This window comes from Aythya ferina, assembly GCF_964211825.1.
Source record: "Aythya ferina genome assembly, chromosome: 3".
In the NCBI taxonomy this organism is placed as follows: domain Eukaryota; kingdom Metazoa; phylum Chordata; class Aves; order Anseriformes; family Anatidae; genus Aythya; species Aythya ferina.
Genome location: NC_140298.1, coordinates 67,080,589 through 67,104,826, shown reverse-complemented (window position 1 = coordinate 67,104,826; position 24,238 = coordinate 67,080,589). Strand labels below are relative to the sequence as shown.

Below are 24,238 nucleotides of genomic sequence, written 5' to 3'. Positions count from 1 at the left end.
TCAAAAAAGTTGGCTAGGTTGTAGAACACCCTAAAAATACACTGTACATGAAATATGCTACTTACCTTACCAAACTAGGATGACCCTGTCTATAAAAAAAAATCTGCTGTGATGCAGCCAGACAACATTCCTAAAATTAAAAGTAAAGATCGGAACAACAAAACCTAAAGATGAATAAGTAAGGATTATATCTGTATACTGCAGTCACTCTGAAAATGTGACCAGTAATGTCCTCCTCTGGTAGTTCGTAATGTTTTTATATACTTCCTGATTGTCCTTCCTTTGCTAAAACACATAAAATGTCTTTCACCTCAACACTCTTTTTAGGTTCTTTGAAAAAAAAAATAATAAAATGCTCTGGACACTCACAAGTGCTACACATTATCTCTCAGGTTTGTCCACCTGCCTACCTACCTTTGCACCTACCAACTATTCAACTTTACTAAGGGCAGTATTGCCTTGACTTTTATTTAAGCCTACCAAAAAATTGGCTTACTACTGTCATATTCACTACCTTATCCAAAAGTATTGAATTCATGAAAGAAATATTTTATTTAAATACCACTTTATGAAATATCTATTTTTATTTCAGAAAAAAAAGTATATTTTATTTAAACACCACTTTACAAAATATCTAATTTTATTTCAGAAAAAGAAAAAGTAGAAAGTACTACTTCTTATTTCTTTGTCTAGTATTTGCTTTCACATGCATACACTTTTGATACACTAATTTATGACATTTTTGAAGTCCAAGAAACAGAGAACAATATTTCCAGAAAGTGTTTAAGATTTTGAGTCCCCCATTATTAAATCTGAAAGATCATTAATTAATTAATAAATTAATTTATTTCCTGAAGGGAATGCATCCAAAAATGTGATTGTAGATTTCTACAGTATAGCGGCTTTTAAATATTTTTCAGCTGGAGACACTGGAGACACCTTGAAAAAATCTACAGCTGAGGCACAGATCCTGACATTATTGAAAAATGGAGTGGATTGATATTTGTCATTCTTTTTCTTTTCTCACGTCTCTTAAAAGTAGTCAATAGACTACAAAGATGATCAGATCACTTCCACAGAGATATTTAACAGCCATAGCATAAATTGTCCACTTGATAAGTTGTTAAGATACAATTGTCTCTGTTTCCAAACACCAAACAAACTAAATAACTTCTGAATAAAATTCTCCTGTTTTATTTCCCTCCACTGATGCAATTTTCCCTAATGTAAATTAAGGATAGAGTAAAATATATCTTTAAAGCTGTACTTCCTGTGTTAACCTTGGTGAATAAACATGTCAAGTGTTACATAGGCTTCAATTTCAAGAGATCTGACTCAAAATTAGGGCTCATTTGTCAACAAGCAACAATGCAATGACCTAATCTTGAATGCCAAGGGATTTTCCACTTCATGGAACATCCTTGCAGCTTGGTCTTCTCTGTTCAGCCTGAGAGATATTGGCAGAGACACACAGGGAGCTGTCACACTGCCTGCAGGCATGATGCCTGGCTCTGTAATGGATACCGCTACACTAGTCTCAATTTTCTAAGTTGATTTGAATATACACAGTCAAAATATCCAAAGAATTTGACAGTACTTAGAAAGAGTGGACTTTTTTTTTTTTTCCAAGATTAATTATGATTTAAATTAATGTTTATGGTATTGACTCCTTCCACATTGTCTTAAACTCCTCAATAGGTCTATGCGATATGTGTTGAATGATATGGATGGTTTAAATCACAACTCAGCTTCACATTCTGATGGATCTGTACATCTCTGTTCATGACAGAAAATAATAAACAAAATAGGTCTATCTGAATATTCAAAGAGGTGGCACAGTCACTTTATCTCAATAGAGTTTGGAAGATGGTATTTAATTACTTGAATATTGTCTACTTCTGACCTGTCATGTCTTGATGTCAGTATTTGCTTCTGCATCTCTTCCTATAAGATCCAAGTAATCCATGTAGACCGTAGCACATAAAGTGTTTTTCCTTCTCCCTTCCATTGAGGAAGTCATGCTTGTCTATGACATTTTCTGGAGGTTTCCATAATATCAAGTCCTTTTTATATGCACCTTGAAATCCACTTACCCAATGTTCAGTTTTAATGTTTCTGTCCACCAGTTTCCTTAATCTTCAAGATCAATTTATCCTTCTTTATCACTTAACACTTTATCATTGTCCTCCTTTATCACTTCTTTTGACCATTTCCACAGATAATATCATGGCACTGTTCATGCAGATTTTCTTCCATAAATAAATCTGCATAGCTGATAACCTTCTTTCAATAAAATCCATTTCAATTGATTTCTGCACGGATGCTACAAGTAATCAGACAGAGAGACAGACAGAATTTCAGTTGTGGACTATTGAATATATATATATATATATATATATATATATATATATATATATAAAATAAATAGCCTGATAACTTTTCTTCCTCTCTTTTCTGTTGTCTGGGATGATCACAGTGTGTAGAAAGCTAAACTATGTAACTGTATTATTTCCTTAGACCACATCATCAGCTAGTTTATTTATGTATAATTTCATTGATTTCTACTACAGTAAACCACATCCATTGGTGAAGGATACCAAATATTTGTTTTCTATTCTTCCTTCTTCTTTCCAAGTATTTTTATATTCATTTGTGTTTTACATTGGCTGGCTGCCAGACACCCACCCAGTTGCTCTCTCCTCTCCCTCAACAAGACAGCAGGATACAGTAAGACAATAAAATCTCAAGGGTCAGAATAAAGATGAGGGGGATCAATTACCAGCCAGCATCAGGGGCAAAACAGTCTAAACTTGGGGAAAACAACTTAACTGATTGTCAATTAAAATAGAGTTGGTCAGTGAGAAATAAAGATAAAAACTAAAACACTCCCCTACTTTTTCCCAAGCCACACTTCACTCCTTCATTCCTGGCTCCTCTACCTCCTCTGCCCTGTGCAGCACAGGGGAAATAGATATTACAGTCACTTCATAACAGCTTCCCTCTGCCGCTCCTTCCTCCCTGTATCTTTCCTCTGTTTCAGTTGGGTCCTCTTCATGGCCTACAATCCTTTAGGATAAACCTGCTCCAGCATGGGCTCCTCTCCACAGGCTACACTTCCTTCAGAATATATCCACTTGCTCAGGTCCTCCCATGGCCATTTTTGTAACAATGCTAAAGCTATTTTGTTTGTTTGTTTAAAAAATATTTTACACATACAGATTGGCTGAGGTTGGAAGGGACCACTGAAGATCACCTAGTCCAACCCCCCTGCCAAGCAGGATCCCCTAGAGCACATTGTGTAGGGTGGCATCCAGGGAGGTTTTGAGTATCTTCAGAGAAGAAGACTCCACAGCCTCTCTGGGTAACCTGTTCCACTGCTCTGTCACCCTCACAGTAAAGAAGTGCCCCCTCACTTTCAGATGGAACTTTCTGTGTTTCAGCTTGTGTCCATTGCCTCTCATCCTGTCACTGAGCACAACTGAAAAGAGACTGGTTCCATCCTCTTTAGACCCTCCCCTTAGATATTTATATGCATCAATGAGATCCACCCTCAGTCTTCTCTTTTCCAAGTCAGCTCAGCTCTCTCAGCCTGTCCTTGTATGACAGGTGCTCCAGTCCTGTAATCATCTCCACAGCCTTCTGAACTTGCTCCAGTAGTTCTATGTTTCTCTTGTACTGGGGAGCCCAGAACTGGACACAAAACTCACCAGGGCTGAGTAGAGGGGGAAGATCACCTCTCTTGACCTGCTGGCACCATTCTTCCAAACGTACCCCAGTATACCATTAGCCTTGGCCACATGGGCACATTGCTGACTTATGGTCAGCCTGCTGTCCATCAGAATTCCCAGGTCCCTCTCTGCAGAGCTGCTCTCCAGCAGGTGAGCCCCCAGCCTGTACCGGTGCTTGGGTTTATTCCTCCCTAGGTGAAGGACTCTGCATTTGCCTTTGTTGAAGTTCAGAAGGTTCCTCTCAGCCTATCTCTCCAGGATGTCAAGGTCCCTAAGAATGGCAGCACAGCCCTCTGGGGTATCAGCTATTCCTTCCAGCTTTGTGTCATCAGCAAACTTGCCAGTTTTGAGCTATATATTCCAAAGTGTTTTGAAAGGGACATTAACATCATTACTCCTATTGAAAAGCATTTTATTTTGGCTATCTTTCTTCCCACTCCCTCCCCCCTCCCCCAAAGAATATTTGGCTCATAATGTTTAATATTTTACATAATATTTTACTTATTTTCCTTTTGGCACTAAAGCAACAGAGTCAAGTAGGAAATCTGGAATATGTTCCACATTTTTCCCTTCTGTCTGTGATCAGTAAGCTGCGAGAGATGAAAGGGATTGTGACTTGAATACTTCCTTTCTGTATTTTATTGAATCCTGGAAATAGTCTTGTATTCTTTTTCATTCATTCATTTTTTCTTCTATCAGCATAAATAAAACTGATTGGAAAAAAAATGGTAATTGTCTTCTCTTCTCTTCTCTTCTCTTCTCTTCTCTTCTCTTCTCTTCTCTTCTCTTCTCTTCTCTTCTCTTCTCTTCTCTTCTCTTCTCTTCTCTTCTCTTCTCTTCTCTTCTCTTCTCTTCTCTTCTCTTCTCTTCTCTTCTCTTCTCTTCTCTTCTCTTCTCTTCTCTTCTCTTCTCTTCTCTTCTCTTCTCTTCTCTTCTCTTCTCTTCTCTTCTCTTCTCTTCTCTTCCCTTCCCTTCCCTTCCCTTCCCTTCCCTTCCCTTCCCTTCCCTTCCCTTCCCTTCCCTTCCCTTCCCTTCCCTTCCCTTCCCTTCCCTTCCCTTCCCTTCCCTCCCCTCCCCTCCCCTCCCCTCCCCTCCCCTCCCCTCCCCTCCCCTCCCCTCCCCTCCCCTCCCCTCCCCTCCCCTCCCCTCCCCTCCCCTCCCCTCCCCTCCCCTCCCCTCCCCTCCCCTCCCCTCCCCTCCCCTCCCCTCCCCTCCCCTCCCCTCCCCTCCCCTCCCCTCCCCTCCCCTCCCCTCCCCTCCCCTCCCCTCCCCTCCCCTCCCCTCCCCTCCCCTCCCCTCCCCTCCCCTCCTCTCCTCTCCCCTCCTCTCCCCTCCTCTCCCCTCCTCTCCCCTCCTCTCCTCTCCTCTCCTCTCCTCTCCTCTCCTCTCCTCTCCTCTCCTCTCCTCTCCTCTCCTCTCCTCTCCTCTCCTCTCCTCTCCTCTCCTCTCCTCTCCTCTCCTCTCCTCTCCTCTCCTCTCCTCTCCTCTCCTCTCCTCTCCTCTCCTCTCCTCTCCTCTCCTCTCCTCTCCTCTCCTCTCCTCTCCTCTCCTCTCCTCTCCTCTCCTCTCCTCTCCTCTCCTCTCCTCTCCTCTCCTCTCCTCTCCTCTCCTCTCCTCTCCTTTCCTATGGTATTTTTGCATATTTTATGTTCCATAATATCACATGTATAGAATGGGTATCACAGGTACATCTTCTATATATCACATGAGGAGCAGAGTGCAGAGCTATACTGTTTCTTCTTGAATTCTTGAGTTCTTCCCTTCTGTATTAAGATTTTATATATTACTGTGGCCAATTAAGTAAATCATCACCAAGTACACACAGACTGCATAAATTAGTGTCTATGTTAAAGTATGATCATCCTGTCCTCTTGTAGCTATCAAGAAAAAATTACACAGACTTGAAGAATTGTAATTTAAGTTTTCTGTTGCATAGTTGTAGCTATATGGCAAGTACCAAATTGTGATCAGACAGCTATGTATATAAATCAGATAAATGACTAAATTTACAGAGACCTTATTAAATAAATATATGACATACATCATGAATTATATATAAGTGGTTTGGATTTTTTTTTCTGTAAGCAAAAATGTTTGCTTCAGAAATATAAAATACTCTGGAATTCAAATATATTGCATGCAAAAAAATTCAAAATATGACTGAAGCCTGGAGAAGGAACACTAAATGCACAACACATTTAGAACAAACTAAATTAATTTAATTACCTTTTATATTTTTCCCAGTATATCATATATTTTTTCCCCCTTTCTTTATTTGGATTTGAAATAAAGCAGAAAAAGGCAATAGAAATAACTTTTCCATTGTCTTACAATCAAAAATGCAAGAGCTTCATTTTAATCTCCCCTTACTCTAGAATAAACATATCATTCCCTTAAAATTGTTCTGAGATAACACCATGTGTATCTGAGGCCTGTCTGGCAATGTGCCATCTCCAGCATAGCACTGTGCAAAGGTCTGCATTGGCATTTGTCAGTCATTTCTTGGTGACTTGTAACTGAGCTGAAGTCCTTCCTCTCCCTCTCCCCCTTTCCCACTACTGCAGGTATTTGTGATGAATAGGATGGAAAATCTACAGCATACATATTAGTTAAGAGGAGGCTGTGACTACAGTTCAAATCTGAACAGAAATCAAGAGGCCTCAGAGGAATTTAAAGGGTCTTAATTCATTTAAACTGACCAACTACTCTACAATTGTGAGCCTTTATCATCTAGGATATCTATTATGCTCTACTAAGAATGAGAAAATATACATATTTTTCTTCTTTACAACAAAATGATTAGCTTCCCTTTTCCTCTATATATCAAGCCCTTTTGAATTACAAAACCTACAACTACATAACTCAAATGAAGTTTAGAGCATAAAATATCTGTTAAGAAACCATGGAAAGTTATTATGCAGATACTGTGAAATATCCTGACTCTGTCTGACCAGAGACAAAAATAAACATTACAAGTCCTGTAACACTTGGACTGAGTTCAGTCTCATGCTTCCCCTTAAGCCAATGACATTTCAGTAGCAGGCTGGATGGGCATCTAGACTGTAGTACAGGTGCATTCAGAGGTGTAAACTGTCCTTCTGGTTCCTCAGATGTTCAGCTCTAAGCAGCTGTTTGTTCACCTTGTGGCTCCTTCCAATGGAAATCTATACATGGGAAGAAGGAGAAATGCTGTGCTTCTAGGTCTCCCTCTCACAATAAAGAGGAAAAGTGCTTGAAACAAAGGGCAGAACATTCTTCTACAGTATTGAAAGACTCTCTGAGACCATTTCAAGATACTGAAAGAGACAAAGTACAGTGTGGTGAACCTAAAATTAGACATATGTCTTTCATTATAGTATATAAAATCTAATCTAGAACCAAGTTAATAAAATCCACAAACCAACATGACTTAAGGCTTAAAAGGCTTTCTAAGCGTTGTATGAGTTGTGACACAAAAAAATATAGTTTAGCAAAGAAGAGGATAGACACAAAACATAAATGAGAAAATCAAAGACCAGCACCAACTACAGTTTGAAGGTCATGTTTTTTATGGCTCTGTCTGTGGATAATGGCCAGGTCATTTGCAACCTTTTCAGCAGTTTTCTCTCAAATGCCTCAATGCAGAATGGAGACAACAATGAATATGAGAAACCTTATGATGAAGAATCTAAAACTTAGAAAGTTTAGTCCAGCATATATTTGTCTAAACACATTACAGACTTTAAAGAAAAATACACAGATTTTTAGGGGTATGTAGTGGTTTAACCTGGCCAGCAGCTAAACACCACACAGTCGTTCGCTCACCCTCCCCCTCCCTCTCTGGGAAGGGGGAGAGAAACGGGAAAGTGAAGCCCGTGAGTTGAGATAAGGACAGTTTATTAAGACAGGAAAATAATAATAACAAAAATAATAATAACAATAATGATGATAATAGTACTACTACTAATAATGTATACAAACAAGTGATGCACAATGCAATTGCTCACCACCCGCTGACCGATGCCCAGCCTAACCCCGAGCAGTCCGGCCCCCCTCCCCCAGCTAGCCACCCCTATATATTGTTTAGCATGATGTCAGATGGCATGGAATACCCCTTTGGCTAGTTTGGGTCAGCTGTCCTGGGTCTGTCCCCTCCCAGCTCTTGCTGCACCCCTAGCCTGCCCATTGTCAGGACAGAGCAAGAAGCTGAGACGTCCTTGGCTTGGTGTAAGCACTGCTCTGCAACAATTAAAACATCGGGGTGTTATCAGCACTCTTCTCATCCTAAGCCAAAACATAGCATTCTACCAGCTACTAGGAAGAAAATTAACTTAACGAAAGGTCCCAATCGACTGGCGGCTAGCAAACGTGACGCCCATCTACAAGAAGGGCCGGAGGGCAGACCCAGGAAACTACAGGCCTGTCAGTTTGACCTCAGTGCCAGGAAAGCTCATGGAGCAGATCCTCCTGAGAGTCATCATGCAGCACTTGAAGGGGAAGCAGGCGATCAGGCCCAGTCAGCATGGCTTTATGAAAGGCAGGTCATGCCTGATGAACCTGATCTCCTTCTATGACAGAGTGACGCGCTGGGTGGATGAGGGAAAGGCTGTGGATGTGGTCTACCTTGACTTCAGCAAGGCTTTTGACACCGTCTCCCACAGCATTCTCCTCAAGAAACTGGCTGCTCTTGGCTTGGACTGGCGCACGCTTCGTTGGGTTAGAAACTGGCTGGATAGCCGGGCCCAAAGAGTCGTGGTGAATGGAGCCAAGTCCAGTTGGAGGCCAGTCACTAGTGGCGTCCCCCAGGGCTCGGTGCTGGGGCCGGTCCTCTTTAATATCTTCATCGATGATCTGGACGAGGGCATCGAGTGCACCCTCAGTAAGTTCGCAGATGACACCAAGTTAGGTGCGTGTGTCGATCTGCTTGAGGGTAGGAAAGCTCTGCAGGAGGATCTGGATAGGCTGCACCGATGGGCTGAGGTCAACTGCATGAAGTTTAACAAGGCCAAGTGCCGGGTCCTGCACCTGGGGCGCAATAACCCCAAGCAGAGCTACAGGCTGGGAGAGGAATGGTTGGAAAGCTGCCAGGCAGAGAAGGACCTGGGAGTGATGGTGGACAGTCGGCTGAATATGAGCCAGCAGTGTGCTCAGGTGGCCAAGAAGGCCAACGGCATCCTGGCTTGTATTAGGAACAGCGTGACCAGCAGGGCTAGGGAGGTGATCGTCCCCCTGTACTCAGCTCTGGTGAGGCCGCACCTCGAGTACTGTGTTCAGTTTTGGGCCCCTCGCTACAAGAAGGACATCGAGGTGCTTGAGCGGGTGCAGAGAAGGGCGACGAAGCTGGTGAGGGGCCTGGAGAACAAGTCCTACGAGGAGCGGCTGAGGGAGCTGGGCTTGTTCAGCCTGGAGAAGAGGAGGCTCAGGGGTGACCTTATTGCTCTTTACAGATACCTTAAAGGAGGCTGTAGAGAGGTGGGGGTTGGCCTGTTCTCCCACGTGCCTGGTGACAGGACGAGGGGGAATGGGCTTAAGTTGAGCCAGGGGAGTTTTAGGTTAGATGTTAGGAAGAACTTCTTTACAGAAAGGGTTGTGAGGCATTGGAACAGGCTGCCCAGGGAAGTGGTGGAGTCACCATCCCTGGAAGTCTTCAAAAGACGCTTAGATGTAGAGCTTAGGGATATGGTTTAGTGGAGGGCTGTTAGCGTTAGGTTGGAGGTTGGACTCGATGACCTTGAGGTCTCTTCCAACCTAGAAAATTCTGTGATTCTGTAACTCTGTCCTAACTGAAACCAGGACAGGGTATTTCAAGGGTTTAGTAAGTCTGTTAGAGTTTCACCTCTGGATGATGAAGTCATTTGCACTGTTATCACAACTGTAGCATCAAAGATGGCTGTTTCACTGCTATCAGGACCAAAGGTCTGAATATAAATATAAAACCAAATCATTTCAATCTGTCAGAGTTCTGGATGGCTCCTGACTGTTGCTATTCACAAGTATATTTTTTCTTCAGGCTTGGATGTTTTAGTTCTATATTCCCAAATGCTATGGAGTATTTTATATTCTTTTGGAGCTTGCAGCAAGTCAAATAAATATCATGAATTGGAAGTTGACCAAGTTCCTTGATTATCATACAGGAAGGAGCTTTCAAGCTATCTCATCTAATGAATGTATGGAGTGCTTCTCAAATTTAGTATTTCTCTTGAACTGGGTATTGACCAACTTCCTTAACTATGTCTTTATGTGAAAAGAGAAAAGAAAAAAGGAAAGGAGGGGAAGGGAAGGGAAGGGAAGGGAAGGGAAGGGAAGGGAAGGGAAGGGAAGGGAAGGGAAGGGAAGGGAAGGGAAGGGAAGGGAAGGGAAGGGAAGGGAAGGGAAGGGAAGGGAAGGGAAGGGAAGGGAAGGGAAACTTATCTTCATTTAGGGCCAAGGAGTTTAAATATTATTATTTGCTAAGTACTGAAAAAGCCAAAGCTCTATTAACAGTGCTAGAGCCAGAGCAGCTGCTGCTAGATGTACAATATTAATGGACTTATGGCATTTCAGAGTACAATTCTACCTCCACATAATTTGTCTACAGGAGTATGAAAAAGCTTTTCTCATTGAGAATACAGGGATAGACTATGGCAAGTCTTTGACTGCAGTTCCTTTCCCACCTCAGGTGTCTGGTCTCCAGCATGAGCAAAGCAATAAAATAACTCATGGGCCACTGTCACCTACCCACATATTAGTTTCTACTAGTTGTTACTCGTTTCATTCATCAGTGAATGATTACTTAACAAATGATGCTGTGTACTTAATGTACATCTCTCTACTCACCTGTTCTTAGAATTTATATTGTTCATGATGAGACTGACAGCAAGGTGAAGAAAATTACTGTAAAACAAAGGCTTGTAAATGAAATATTATCTACAGCATTTCTGTAGCCCTGCAAACCTAAATGTGTGAGGTAGTGTGTTTTCAAGCAGTCATAATAGAAAAATCAGATAGCTAGCTATTGCCATCCTTGAGAATGTCTTCTTTTGTTTCTTCTACATGTAACATTTCATTGTGAATACCAGGGAGATTATTCAAGTAAATTTATTACCATTCTTACTAACAATCTGTCTCCCTTTATTTCAGAGACAATAATAGACTGCACGTTATAGATTTGCACTCTATCTTTAGTACTGATACAGGCAGAAAAGGTACATAATGTATGTCTTCTACTATGTTTTTTCTCTAAAGTATTACCTGTGTTAAAAGGCATAGGAAACAAAATCTAAAATGAAAATGTTAATTTGAAATAAGAGAAAACAAAGTCCTTTAACCTTTGCTAGGAAAGAAAAAAAAAAAAAAAAAAAAAGAAAAGAAAAGAAAAAAAAAAAAAAGAAAAGAAAAGAAAAGAAAAAAAAAGAAAACCATCAACATTTGTAAAGTATCAAAGTAAGTGAAGTATCAAAAATATTTGATCAATGTTACAGTTAGATGAATAGTATAAAATATTTAATAATATCAGTAAGTCTTTAAACAATTTAGCTTTGTGTCCTTTGTCTTATTGAATGTTATTGCAAATAATACTGTCAAGGCTGTGGACAGGAAAGTTTCTAAAACAGTGACTGCTTACTCCTATCAGTAGACTAGGTACTATCTGTTGTATTCCTGAAAATGACCAGCATAAGAAAAGCAAATTTCATATGGACATTCTGTGGAAAGATAATTGTTAAATTATGTGAATCCAACTGCAACTATTTGAACATTAGAAATGCAATAACAACTGCTTCATAGCAAAAGTTAGAAAGGGTCACAACATTATGGCACTTCTGTGACTAATAATCACTCGTAGCTGGAGAGAAATTCCATTAAATCAGTGGTAAAATCACTGTAATAAAAACCATACATTTTCATTTGAATCAGTGTGAACATGATTAGGAGGCTTAAGTCAGTATTAGTTTATACTTACTTGCATGTCAAATCAGAGCATTATATAATTACTTGCTTATGCTCCTTTGTGCATGTTTGCCTACACAGACAGTAAATTTACTCTGCCTTTGCTTATAATAAATTCAACCAGTTGTATTAAGTTCTCTGGGTAGAAAAAATAGATTAGATTTATATCTATTCGCTCTACAAAGTAAGACAGAAATTCCTAAAAATCTTGTCTTGAAAACCAGGCCCTGGAAATTTCTGTTAGATCTTTTATGTGTTGCTGCTTATTTTTATTGTTGTTCTTACTGAAAAGTTTGGCCTTTGTATAAATGCTTATTTTTCATTCCATAAATAAATGAATAAATTACAGAGTCAGACATTCCCAGCAGTGTGGAGGCTGGAGATCTCTAGTCCAACCCCTGTGCTCAAATCAGGGTCACCTACAAAAGGTTGCCCAGATTTGTGTCCAGTTTGGTTTTGATGATCTCCAAGGAGGGAGATCTCCACAACCTCTCTAGGCAAACTGTGTCACTGCTCAGTCACCCTCACAGTAAAACAGTTCTTACATTAAAATGTAATTTTAATTTGTACTTATTGTCTCTTCCGTCATTGGGCTACACTGAGAAGAGTCTGGCTCCATCTTTCTCATCCCTTGCCCTCATCAGGTATTTAAACACATTATTCAGATCTCCCCTGAGCCTTCTTTCTGAACAACTTCTTTCAGCTGAACAACTCCAGCTGTCTCAGCCTCTCCTTGTATGACAGATATTCTAGTCTTTGTTGCGCTCCAATACATGTAAGTTCATGCCTGTCTTGCACTGGGGTGCCCAGAAATAGATCCCCACATTCTTCTCTGAAGAGCTGGTTCCCAGCTTTTTGGCCAACAGTGTTTACTGCAGTATTGAAAAATTATTTTTTTTATATATTTACTATTCAACCTGCAGCAGATTTGGAAATGTCAGGCATAAAAAAACAGCCATGCACATTTTTTAAATGAAAATAAGAGAACTGCTCAAGTAAACAATATCTACACAAAATTGTCTACTGTCCTTATGCATCTTCTTCACATGTAACCTACAAAAGTGATTTAGAGCTGGATTGTCAAAAAGGTTTGTGATGATTAAAAACAAACAAACAAACAACAAAACATTGATTCAAACATGGTGTACTGTCCTGGTTTCAGTTAGAACAGAAGTTTCAGATAGAACAGAATTAATTTTCTTCCTAGTAGCTGGTGGAATGCTGTGTTTTGGCTTAGGATGAGAAGAGTGCTGATAACACCCCGATGTTTTAATTGTTGCAGAGCAGTGCTTATACCAAGCCAAGGACATCTCAGCCTTTTGCTCTGTCCTGCCAACAGGCAGGCTGGGGGTGCAGTAAGAGCTGGGAGGGGACAGACCCAGGACAGCTGACCCAAACTAGCCAAAGGGGTATTCCATACCATCTGACGTCATGCTAAACAATATATAGGGGTGGCTAGCCGGGGGGAGGGGGCTGGACTGCTCGGTTAGGCTGGGCATCGGTCAGCGGGTGGTGAGCAATTGCATTGTGCATCACTTGTTTGTACATATTATTATTATTATTTTCCTATTATCACTATTGTATTATTATTATTATTATTGTTATTATTACTTTTGTTATTATTATTTTCCTGTCTTATTAAACTGTCTTTATCTCAACTCACGGGATTCACTTTCCATTTCTCTCCCCCGTCCCAGAGAGGGAGGGGGAGGGTGAGCGAACGGCTGCGTGGTGTTTAGCTGCCGGCCGGGTTAAACCACGACAGTGTACCCATGTTTTCTTTAGGGCAGAAAAATATTACTTTGCTAATCTGTTACACTCAATAATCAAAAATAGTATGTGACAACTATTAGTACTGCTATGCTTAATTCTCAAAAGTTGAGTTAGATTCATGTTATCTTTCTTTACATGAACCCTAGGCTCCCTTTATAGTCAGTGGAAGGAGAAAGGCTGATTCTTTTATTGTCTTTAATAAAATAAACAAATTAAAAATCACAGAATCATAGAATGTTTAAGGTTGGAAGCGACCTTAAAACCATTTAATTCCAACTCCTCTGCCGTGGGCAGGGACACCTTCCATAAAATAAGGTAAGGTAAGGTAAGGTAAGGTAAGGTAAGGTAAGGTAAGGTAAGGTAAGGTAAGGTAAGGTAAGGTAAGGTAAGGTAAGGTAAGGTAAGGTAAAGGTAATAAATACATCGAGATATCAATGTAGAAATCAGAGTCAAAATTGGAAAACAATTAATTTATTTTCTGGCTTAAAGAAAAAAAATATTTTCTCATGTGTAAATTCATACATTTAATAACGTTCATGTTTTTGTAGACTGATCACGCTTCATCTATTGGAGTAAAATTAACACCCTTGAGGTAGATATACTTTATATCCTTCATGAACTGCAGACTCATAATGGCCAAAAGGAACTGTTTTTCTGGCCCAGCATGAGGGCAGTCTGATCTGTTTTGATTCCTGTAACAGGCTTCACTGATTGTATTTAAATTGTATTTGATTGTATTTGTTGTATTTGAAGTACCATGACTAAAGAGTGTGGTAGTGCTCAGGGCTATTCTTCCTGCTCACAACAAATAATTTATTTTGGGCATGCTCAAAAAAGACTTTAGAAACAAAAATCCAAGCTGTTTATTGGCCCATAAACAAATTTACGTCATGGTCCTACCGAGCAAAGTAATTTTCTTGTCAAAAACCTGGATGCCAGGCAACTAGATGGAAGAGAGAGGCAAGAAGATTCAGCTAATACTCTTTGGCATGGGTACTTAAATTTTGTCCTCATTTTATTTGTCTTTGTTTATTTCACTAAATTAGTGTTATGATTTCTAGCCTTTCTGATTGCAGTACTTCAGACTCCTGAGATGAAGAACAAATAACTTACTGTACAAGGGCCACATAATACAAGTAATGATTACATAGGCTGTGTAGTGTGACTGATATTCTTTGTGAGGTTTGTCAAAAGCATGAGTTTCAAAGTTGAAATCATGCTTTGAGAGGTGTGATGTAGCAAAAACACTTGACCCTTGAAACAATTCTGCTTTTTGGCAGAAAAAGATAGTATTTTTCTAATTAGCTCAAAATAGGAATACAAAGACAAAGTTTTTGAACAAACTGTAACAATAAGAGGCTTCAGAAAAGCAATAGGTTGCTCATAAAGCAAGTAAATCTTAAACAGGAAACTGTGCAAGAGAGTAGAAGTTTGCAGAACAGAGATGGAAAGGCAGAGAAGATGTACCATGTCACAAAGTGGCAAGAAATGACCTTAACATTGATTGTGGGAACAGCTAATGAGGTTGATTGGGCTAATAGTATCCTTTGACTTATACAAGAGCTATGCCCAGACAAACGTGGCACAATAAAGCTGACTTTAAAACATCTTAAGAACTTTAATAATTAAAAATAGTGAAGATAAGATGGAACATATCTGCACATGTTCAGGTTCTGAAAGAGCAGTTCCCCAAGTATGGAGGAACATTATGGGGGAACATGTTCACAGGAATCTCCTGCAGTAAAGCTTTTGTCTAAAGTTTACTGAGTCCAGTGATTTCTTATTTTTTTTTTTTTTTTTTTTTAGACTTAATCTCTTGCTTAGGAACATCCAGTCCCTACCTTAGTTCATTTTAGCTCTGTCACCAATAGCAGCCACATGTAGTTCTCAATGTATTGCCGTCAACACTCTCGACACTTACCCTCAAAGGCATCAATTATTTTTACCTACTTCATTTACAAACCCATCGCTTTTTACTAATTCAAATGCATTCTAAAATGCCACCTATTTTTGAAAACACTAGGAGTGAATTTCAGAGTGAGAAAAGAAAACAGTCAAATTCAATATTGCTAACCTTTCCATTTTCTGCTGGGTCCAAGCTACTGTGTTTCTGAATAAGAGTAGAGGCAGGGAACATCTGTATTTGTGTATTTTATTAGGTAAGGATACTCATAGTACTAATTAACATATAGATGTTAAGTGATCACTTTTACAGAAGTCTATCTTCTATGTTTTTATTATACTGACAGCCCTCCCCCCCTTTCTTTTTTTCTCAGATAAGAATGGTCTCCTGTAGTCTGTACAAGGTTGTTTTCTCTGTTACAAGATGGTTATCCTCTTTTTGCTTCTAGCTGAGCCTTAGTATGATTTCTTTAATTCATATCAAATGTGCACATCACATTTTTCATCACAATTAAATACTAGCTTCTATATAGAAAAATAGCATTAAAATGAATTAATTGTTGGTACTAGTTCGATGCCAGATACAAAGAATCTGTTTTTAATTAAGTGTCCCTCCAGTGAAAATGCTGCGTTATAAAAATGACAACTCAGCATGCATATGAATACTGCATTATAACTTCGATGTCATGTTTGCTTAGTTTACTGTTTTATGAAATGTATTGCTGTGCTGTGCCCTACTGGAATTGAATTAAATTATGAAACTCAAGCTGGCACAGAAATAATGGACTGAGGATGTATACAACATTACATTCTTCCCACTCCTCTTAATAACAAATAAACCAAAATGTCATCTGGTTTCATTTTTTTGGAGGAAGTAGAGTGGTATATGAAAGTCAGGAGGGGTGCTTTTATACTTTTTATACTTGCATGGCAAGATGATGTAAAATTCTGAAATAACTTTTGCCTGGCTGAAGGAATACTCAGAGGAAAATCCTTCAAATGTGATGAACAAGGTCTATTTTCTTATGATTTTATTTTTAGGGAAAAAAAATACTGTGGAATTGTCAATGCAGCTGTGAGTATAATTCAGGACAGAAAATGTAGGAAATATATATTTCCCTCAAAACTAAGGCTGAGTCCTTAAGATCAGTTTAGACTCATGGCACTTTTCACAACTGCTGGGTTTTAAATTTAGGGTGTCCCAGCTATTTTAAATGAGGAATGTTTTCAGCTTATACGCTGTTCTGCCTCATCTCTCCTAGATAGCATGTTCTGCTTTTCCTTTCATCAGGCTCTGCACATGAAATGGTTCTTGAACTTCTCAACCTAGTTTTGGATTCTTTCTCCAATTTAGATAAGGGAAGAAGACCTAATCGAAAACCGATTGTTTAATGTGTGACTATATGATGTTTTACAACCATTTCTGCAGTATTTAATAGTGAGTGAAGTGTTTTACTTATCTAACTGAGCTTTTGGAACCTCACTGTTTTTAATTATCTAGAGAATACCAAAAAGCAGTATTCAGGCAGGTGCTTAGTATGGCTAAATATTTTTTTCCATTTTATCTTGGAAAAAAACTGTTATAGGTTTCTTGGAATGATTTAGACTATTCTAAATGACATGAAAGATAAGCAAGGTTGCATGTCAGATTTCAACAGCTTGTATGAGTTGTCAGAAATATTTACATTACTTGTAAATAAAACATTGCTTATTAATCATTCTGTGGTTGACTAGAATGGTTTAACTTACCAATTGAGTGTGCAGCAAATTTATTAAGAAAAAAAAAAAAAAAAGCATGATAAAGCTGTAACAGATATTTTTTTCCATGATTTTTTCCAAATTAAATACAGTATGTTTAATCAAATCTATTGTGTGTTTGTTGTTGTTTATTAGTTTTGTTTTGTTTTGTTTTTTGTTTTTTCCCCCTTCAGAAACAGAATAAAACACAACAGTGAAAGAATCACAGGGAGAAGAAATGTCCTTAGCATTTTCTAATGTTTCACAGTTTCCCATTTCTCATCATTGGGATGACCTATGGAACTTAGTCTACAACCTGAGGATTGTTCCTCGGCCATGCCAAGAAAAATTGGCCATCTTCACAGAGATTTCTGTTTCAGATGAAAATGTGCATCTCGTCCACACCCCAGTTTATGTGCTACCGTACTAGCTACATTATATCCTATCATAATTTGTAAAATGGCATTGAAGAAGACTCTCTTCAGAAACCTTTGAAGCATACAAAGCAATTATATGTCACTAGAATTTGGGGCAAGAAATAGAAGACCACTTCATTCAGTATTAATGTCACAGAGATTTTGATTCTTGTGTGTGAAATATCATATATGAATGACACAAAATATGTACAGATCAGGGTTTCACTTGGATATATAATGAAGTTGATTTGTTAACATATTAAATGATCAATCATCAAGTAAAACACGGGTTAGGAATAGTAATCTGTGTCACCAGTTATTTAGATATTTTTCCTCTTGGATTTAGATTCTATCTTTATCTAAATGTAGGGAACATAATCTTTGCCAGATACTCAGTTTTCACTCATGAAGTAATTTCAAACCACCCTCATCATTTATCTAAATGGGCGTTCATTGCAAAGTAACCACACCAGAGTTGAGGACAACCTAATTTGAAGACTGTTTATATAACAGAGGTACTATTACTGTTCTTGTATGTTTGAATTAACTCACAGTATGTTTGAATTAACTCACATTCTGACTTTCCAACTATTTTTATCTCTTTTATCATTGCAAATATCTATAAGTAGGCTTGATAATAGAATGATAAAATGAACAAAACAGATTCAGAATACTTCAAGGTTCTCTCTAGCCTGTTCAGATTTTGCATCTTTTGTTCTCAGAAGGTTCTACTGAATGTAAGATGTTATTCCTTGGTTGAACTCTTAATTTATAACTTTTTTTAATTAATAGTAAGTCTACACATGAAAAAAAATTAAAATAAGGAAAAGGAAAAAATAGAAGGGAAGGGAAGGGAAGGGAAGGGAAGGGAAGGGAAGGGAAGGGAAGGGAAGGGAAGGGAAGGGAAGGGAAGGGAAGGGAAGGGAAGGGAAGGGAAGGGAAGGGAAGGGAAGGGAAGGGAAGGGAAGGGAAGGGAAGGGAAGGGAAGGGAAGGGAAGGGAAGGGAAGAAAAAACATCAATAAGAAAGGATTTTCTGAAGTTTTCCGTCTTGCTTGGTTACAAAGAAAAACAATAGATGTTAATTTTAAATATTATTGTTAAATGTCAATCAGAAAAGCACGTCAATATTTCCTTACATGTAGAAAAAGCAGTCATTGAGAAAGGAAATGAATCATCCTGTTAGAGAAAAAAAAAAAAAAAAAAAGAGAGATATGACTGATTGTGAGAGTGAATGATTTACAATGACTGGAGCAAAAGTAAAATGTTAAACTTTCAGAGCCACCACAGAAGACTGAGTATTGTCTCATGATGGTATACTAGCTGATTTTCTGTCTTATAAATTAAGCAATTCTACAGATTGGGAGAATATTCATCTTTCCTAATTTAGGTTAATAATTAGTTGTTTAAATTCAGGTTAGTCTCCCTAAGGACCATTTATAGTGAATGAAAGAAATAAACTTCATTTAATCTTAAAGTGGTTGTATTATGGTAGGCGACATGAGTTATTTTCTGAAGTACATTATTGACCACAATGGAGACCAGAACTTGGACTTCTAAAATGAGGAATCTTAGGTTAGAGAAGATGAGTCCCAGTCTGGGTATGTTGCTACAAATTAGTTGGCATTTCAGACTGCCAGCTTTGTGTCTCCATTTTGAAGGGAGGGGAAACAGATCTTTGTAACCCAGTTAAAAATAATATTATATTATTTTATATTGCATGTTTTATTTTTTATATATAACTTCAAAATCAGAATATTTTTATTTAAGACTTAAATGCTGATAAAGTATAAAAACAAGATGGCAGATATAAGAAATACAATAAATATTTCAAAGCTATATTTGAAAATTTTTATTAGTGTTTAAATAATAGCAATTACTGTTCTCTGAATACTAGAATTAAAAACACAGTCTTTTAACTTAATGCTTGACAAACTGTGCCACTGGACAGAAACGTACAAAATACCCATGGATGCTTGATAAATAGTAAGTCCTCTTCTAGTAAGTCTATACTGAGCTAATGATTGGAGATTGTTTTAAAATTTGAAAGATGTGTTTGCATGTCCCAGTTACAATTTTTGGTAGTATTAATTAGTTTGGTGCTGGGTACTCTTGTTATCATGTAGTATTTGATTCCTCTTTAGAGGATTCTTTTTGAGAATAACTGTGACAATATTCTGTCCTTCATCTAACTGAATGAAAATTCCTGTTGATAACCAGGTATAAAGTCACAGATTATTGATTAATAATAGTAATGCATTTGGTATACCGTGTTTTACTTTTTTTTTTTTTTTTTTTAATATGATTGCAGAAAGAGCTTTGACTTCCCTGAATGGGAGTCCAAATAAGTATTTTCTGTGGTATTTCCACAGATGTGAGCAATTTTATTTCTCTGTACAAAAATCCATAGCATACAAATGAGCATGAAAATTTGAAGCATCAGCACTAATTCCTTTTATATCTGTGACATTATTTAAAGACAATAAACATTGAAGAATTTGCACAAATTTAAGGAAGCTAAGTGTATTTTTTAAAAAGAGTTGGTACAGTGACAGTTTTTCCTGTTTACTCTAGATTACAGAGGAAGCAGCTGTTGCCTCCAGAGGGTGGAATATAAGGGGTATATTTTCAAAGTACTGAATAGTATTCCAATAACAGTACTCACTTTAGAATTGTTGGCAGAAATGCTTGAATAACTCTTTAAGGATAACTTTTAATTTACAGGACAGCTTTCCAGGAGACAAGATAATGTTTTAAGAAAAAAACAAACTAACAAACAAAACACAATAATGTCTTTATATGAAACTAGTTCATCTAAAAGAAAAAGATTGAAGAGTTGGGCCTTGATACTCCTACTGCAGGCAGTTAGAAATTGTGCTATTGATTCTCTGGGTGCACAATATGCTCTGCTGTGCTTTTAGGATTGTGATGAATTGAAATTGTTTGATCTTGTGCTACTAACTGTGAGTTAAGTTTTTATAAATAAACCTAGCAGTTACCTCTTTTTACTTTAAGAGCTGAATGGTAAACTTATTCTTCCCTATTCTGTATTTTTGCTTTGTGGCTCTTTCTATCAATCATTTAAATAAAAACAACTTATATTAAAACTTACAATAGTATTCCAGGCTCAAAAGTGGGCATTTTGTTTATTTTTTTCCTCTCTGTTTATCATATTCTATTTATTTTAAAATTCAAAAGCTAACCTGGTTTAATTATATGCATCCTGAATTTGATGCTCTGCCATGCATGCATGGGACATCACCATGTTCAACAAAATGACAATGGGCACATATCATGGTCACTTCTCTCACAGCAGTGAGTGGAAGAAGGGAAAAGTGCTGGTACTTCAACAAAGTTTGACAAGAAAAGCATTTCTGTGTATGGCCCAAATAAAATTCTAGTTTCTAATTTCAAAATGTGGCAATGAGTTTTAGTAAGCTGGGAATCCACATGAAGATAGAGAGATGGAGAGAGAAAGCTGCATATACTTGTCTGTACATGTATATCTCATATATATTGTTTCCAAGAGTAACTGGAAAACAGAAAGGAAATGTGATCTTTATTATTAGAGCATCCTTCAAGAGGACTAGAACACCCATCTAGTCAGGGAGGCTGTGGTAGTCTTTCAGCACTGTGAAATCTCCATACACTGACATTTGAAACCACACAGTTCTGCTCAATGATGACAGCATGATATGGACCTACTCATCAGTATAGCTGCAGACAAATTTCACAGGCTGCTGATAACTTGCAAATTTGTAGAATAATTCTGCCTTGGTTGAATCGTCCACTCCTTTCCACAGCCAAAGCAGCACGTACCCAAGGGTTGTATTTCAGAACTATACTAAAGTTTTACAAGAAATGGTGAACAAGATAAGAATAAGAGATTTTAGAATAAAAAAGAAAAACAGCAAAACAATTCAGTCAGATTTCAGTGGCCTAACAATAAGTTTATGTAAAGCCATACCCTGAGATCAGTGGGAAAGACAATTTTAAGTGAATCTTAATATTGCAGAAACTACAAGTGGGAGGGAAAAGAACTGATATTTCATATCTTTATTGACTGGGTGGCATATTAGTTTAGTTGCAAATGCATTAGTATGAACAAACACATATCCATTTATTTTCAATCACATGTATTGATTAGTTATTTCTTTAGGTTAAGGTGCCAAATCAGTTTAGATGTTTTGGTTGAATTACATTGGTCTAAACACCCATGTAAAACTGCTAGCAAATATAGAATAAGATGGTCAAAGGTAGCTGATGGATACACTGAACAAGAATTCATTTACATTGAAGAGAAAGAAAAGAAAGAAGGAAAAGAAAGAAAAGAAAGAAAGGAAATAAAGAAAAAGCAGGATAATTTTTAATGTCTTACCTATTTATCCCTTTTCTACACCTCTCACCATCCTATCATCAGGAACTGATGTCAGAGGAGAAACATTTTACAGAAAGACTTGACAACAGGTAAATAAACACTGCATAAACAATAGAATACAATGTCATTGTGTTTCCAACATTAAATAATCTGAATACTTGGATTTTTCTTATGATTTTTGTTAATGGTAGCAGTCAGTGGTTCCACTGTATCATCCAGGGTCACCAGTCCTAGGCTGTGATAGTGTTGAGCTAGGCACCATGCAGACAAAGCAGGGAAACACAAATCTCACCTCAGAGCTCACTCTTCAGTTGTAAGGAGAGGCAGCAGATGGACTGTCATACAGGGGCCACAAGGTAACTGTTGGACAATCTGCAGCCTAAACACTGTCAAGTTTCTTGTATGTACTGTGGTAGAAGAGAGTTCTTAAAGATAATTTAAAACATGAGTACATGTGCAGGTATTTATTTCAGAAGTTTTTCCTAAAACAAGTTGATTTCAGCTGCCTGCTGCTTGTGTTGTAATCAATGCAGAATGACACAGTGTGAATCTGTTTAATTTAAACAGGCTTTATAAACACGTGGGAATTATTGGTAATAGCAAGATTACTCTTTCAGGAATAAGCACCTGAACAGATAATCATACTTTGTGGTATAAATTAGAAAGAAGGAAAAAAAAAAAAAACCTGCAGTGAAAAGCAATCCTGTCAGTCTGATTCATACAAGAAGCCAAAAGTTTAGGTCTACTCATTCAAGCACTGATTGCTCTTATAATTGAGGAGCACAAAGTTGAGGCACTGTTTTCTGATACCAGAGCTCATCTGCATGTGATTTGCCGCACTACTTGAGCTGTTCCTGTATTGTTCACTCAGGTTTCTCATTTCCTTCTCTGGTAGGTTTTCAGAGAGTGAGGCAGTCCTTGAAAAAAGTAGTGAAGTTATTCTCATAGCAAATAGTGCTGGGTAGGTAATTACAGTCAGTTAGTGCTGTTTTTAGCTAACTTTATTGTTCACTTTAACATTGCCTTTACGGATGTCTCATCATTAAGTAAATTGTGAATATTTATGCACACACATATATATATATTTCCAGAAGACTGACTGACACAGTAGGTTGCAATAAGAAGACTGTTTATAACAATAAAGGAATAAACATAATGTTGGCTTAGAAGCATCAGTGAGAATCAACTGCTTTTTTTTTTTTTTTTTTCCTATTTATTTATTTATTAAAAGTAAGATGACTTATTAACAAAAAAGCAAAAGACTTCCTACCCAAGAGGTTTAAATATGCTGACTTTTCAGTATTTTGCTGAAACTAAACCTATTGGTTTAACTTCAGGTAATTTGTATCATTGTGCTACCATTAAATCACAGGTGTTATGCCACCACTGAAACTATTTTGTTTGACTAATAAAATATTGCTTTGTTGGAGTAAGCATAGCTCATTCACGCCAATATAAACGCAATTGCCCGTACACATGCTCAACCCAGCTAATGCATATTCTGCTAAATGGGGAAACCTGTGTGCCATTGGATGGTTATTTCCCTCTCCGCAGATTCACAGCCCCAACAAGGTGCCAGGGAGGGTACGCACATCACATCGCTGCTTCATTTCTGCGCACAACACCCTGCTCCGGTGGCTCCTCCTATTCCTTGAGAGGAGAGCTGCCTATCTGATTTTGGAGCTCTGGCAAAAAGCCTGAGCTCATTGATTACAGATCACTGTTAATAAAGAGCATTTGTAATGCAGCAGTGGTGATACAATCTCCACACGCCAGTTCATGATGGCCCTTCAGTCTCTACAATTAAGTCGTCCAGCAGGCATGCCCCCTGTTGCAGCTGCTCTGTCAATCTCATTTTGTAGTACAAATGATCTTAGACCCAGTGTTTGACATGGGGTTTTAACACCAAAGAAGGCAATTCTGCAACTTCAAATGAGCCTAATTGGTTGTGCGCTCAGGCGTTCACTCAAGCTGCTTCAGTCCATCAGAAAGAGATTTCCAACTAATTGAACAGCTCAGAAGAAAAAGAACCACGGAAATCACAATGCACTGGGCCGTTTGAGAGGGTTTTCTTGATAAAAACCTGCAAAATAAGATATATATATATATATATATGTGTGTGTGTGTGTGTGTGTGTGAAATCAGCCACCTGTCAATTGAGAAAGTGTTTTCATTGGTACAGAAGCTCTTAATGAGATATGGCCTAATAATCAGTGGCTATTAATTACAAAGCCTACAGGTAAATGTACATTTCTATATATATATTGAAAATGTTTATTTTGGATTGGCAAAATATATAGTCAAAAGCTTTTCTTATGGTGCATAACAATTATGTGGTAATGGACAGACAGAGGAATGCCATTCAAGATAACCTTAATGCTAAAGTGTGCAAAGTTATTCA

At 38.0% G+C, this 24,238-nt stretch overlaps 1 long non-coding RNA gene across 1 annotated transcript; it reads right to left on the bottom strand.

The window, feature by feature from the left end:
- Positions 1-527: 527 nt before the first annotated feature.
- LOC311434832 lies at positions 528-7,748 on the bottom strand. The gene is made up of 3 exons (XR_014691756.1): positions 7,715-7,748; positions 6,702-6,892; positions 528-2,323 (listed from the first exon to the last, which is right to left on the bottom strand). It is a non-coding gene; the product is annotated as an uncharacterized lncRNA (long non-coding RNA).
- Positions 7,749-24,238: the final 16,490 nt, after the last annotated feature.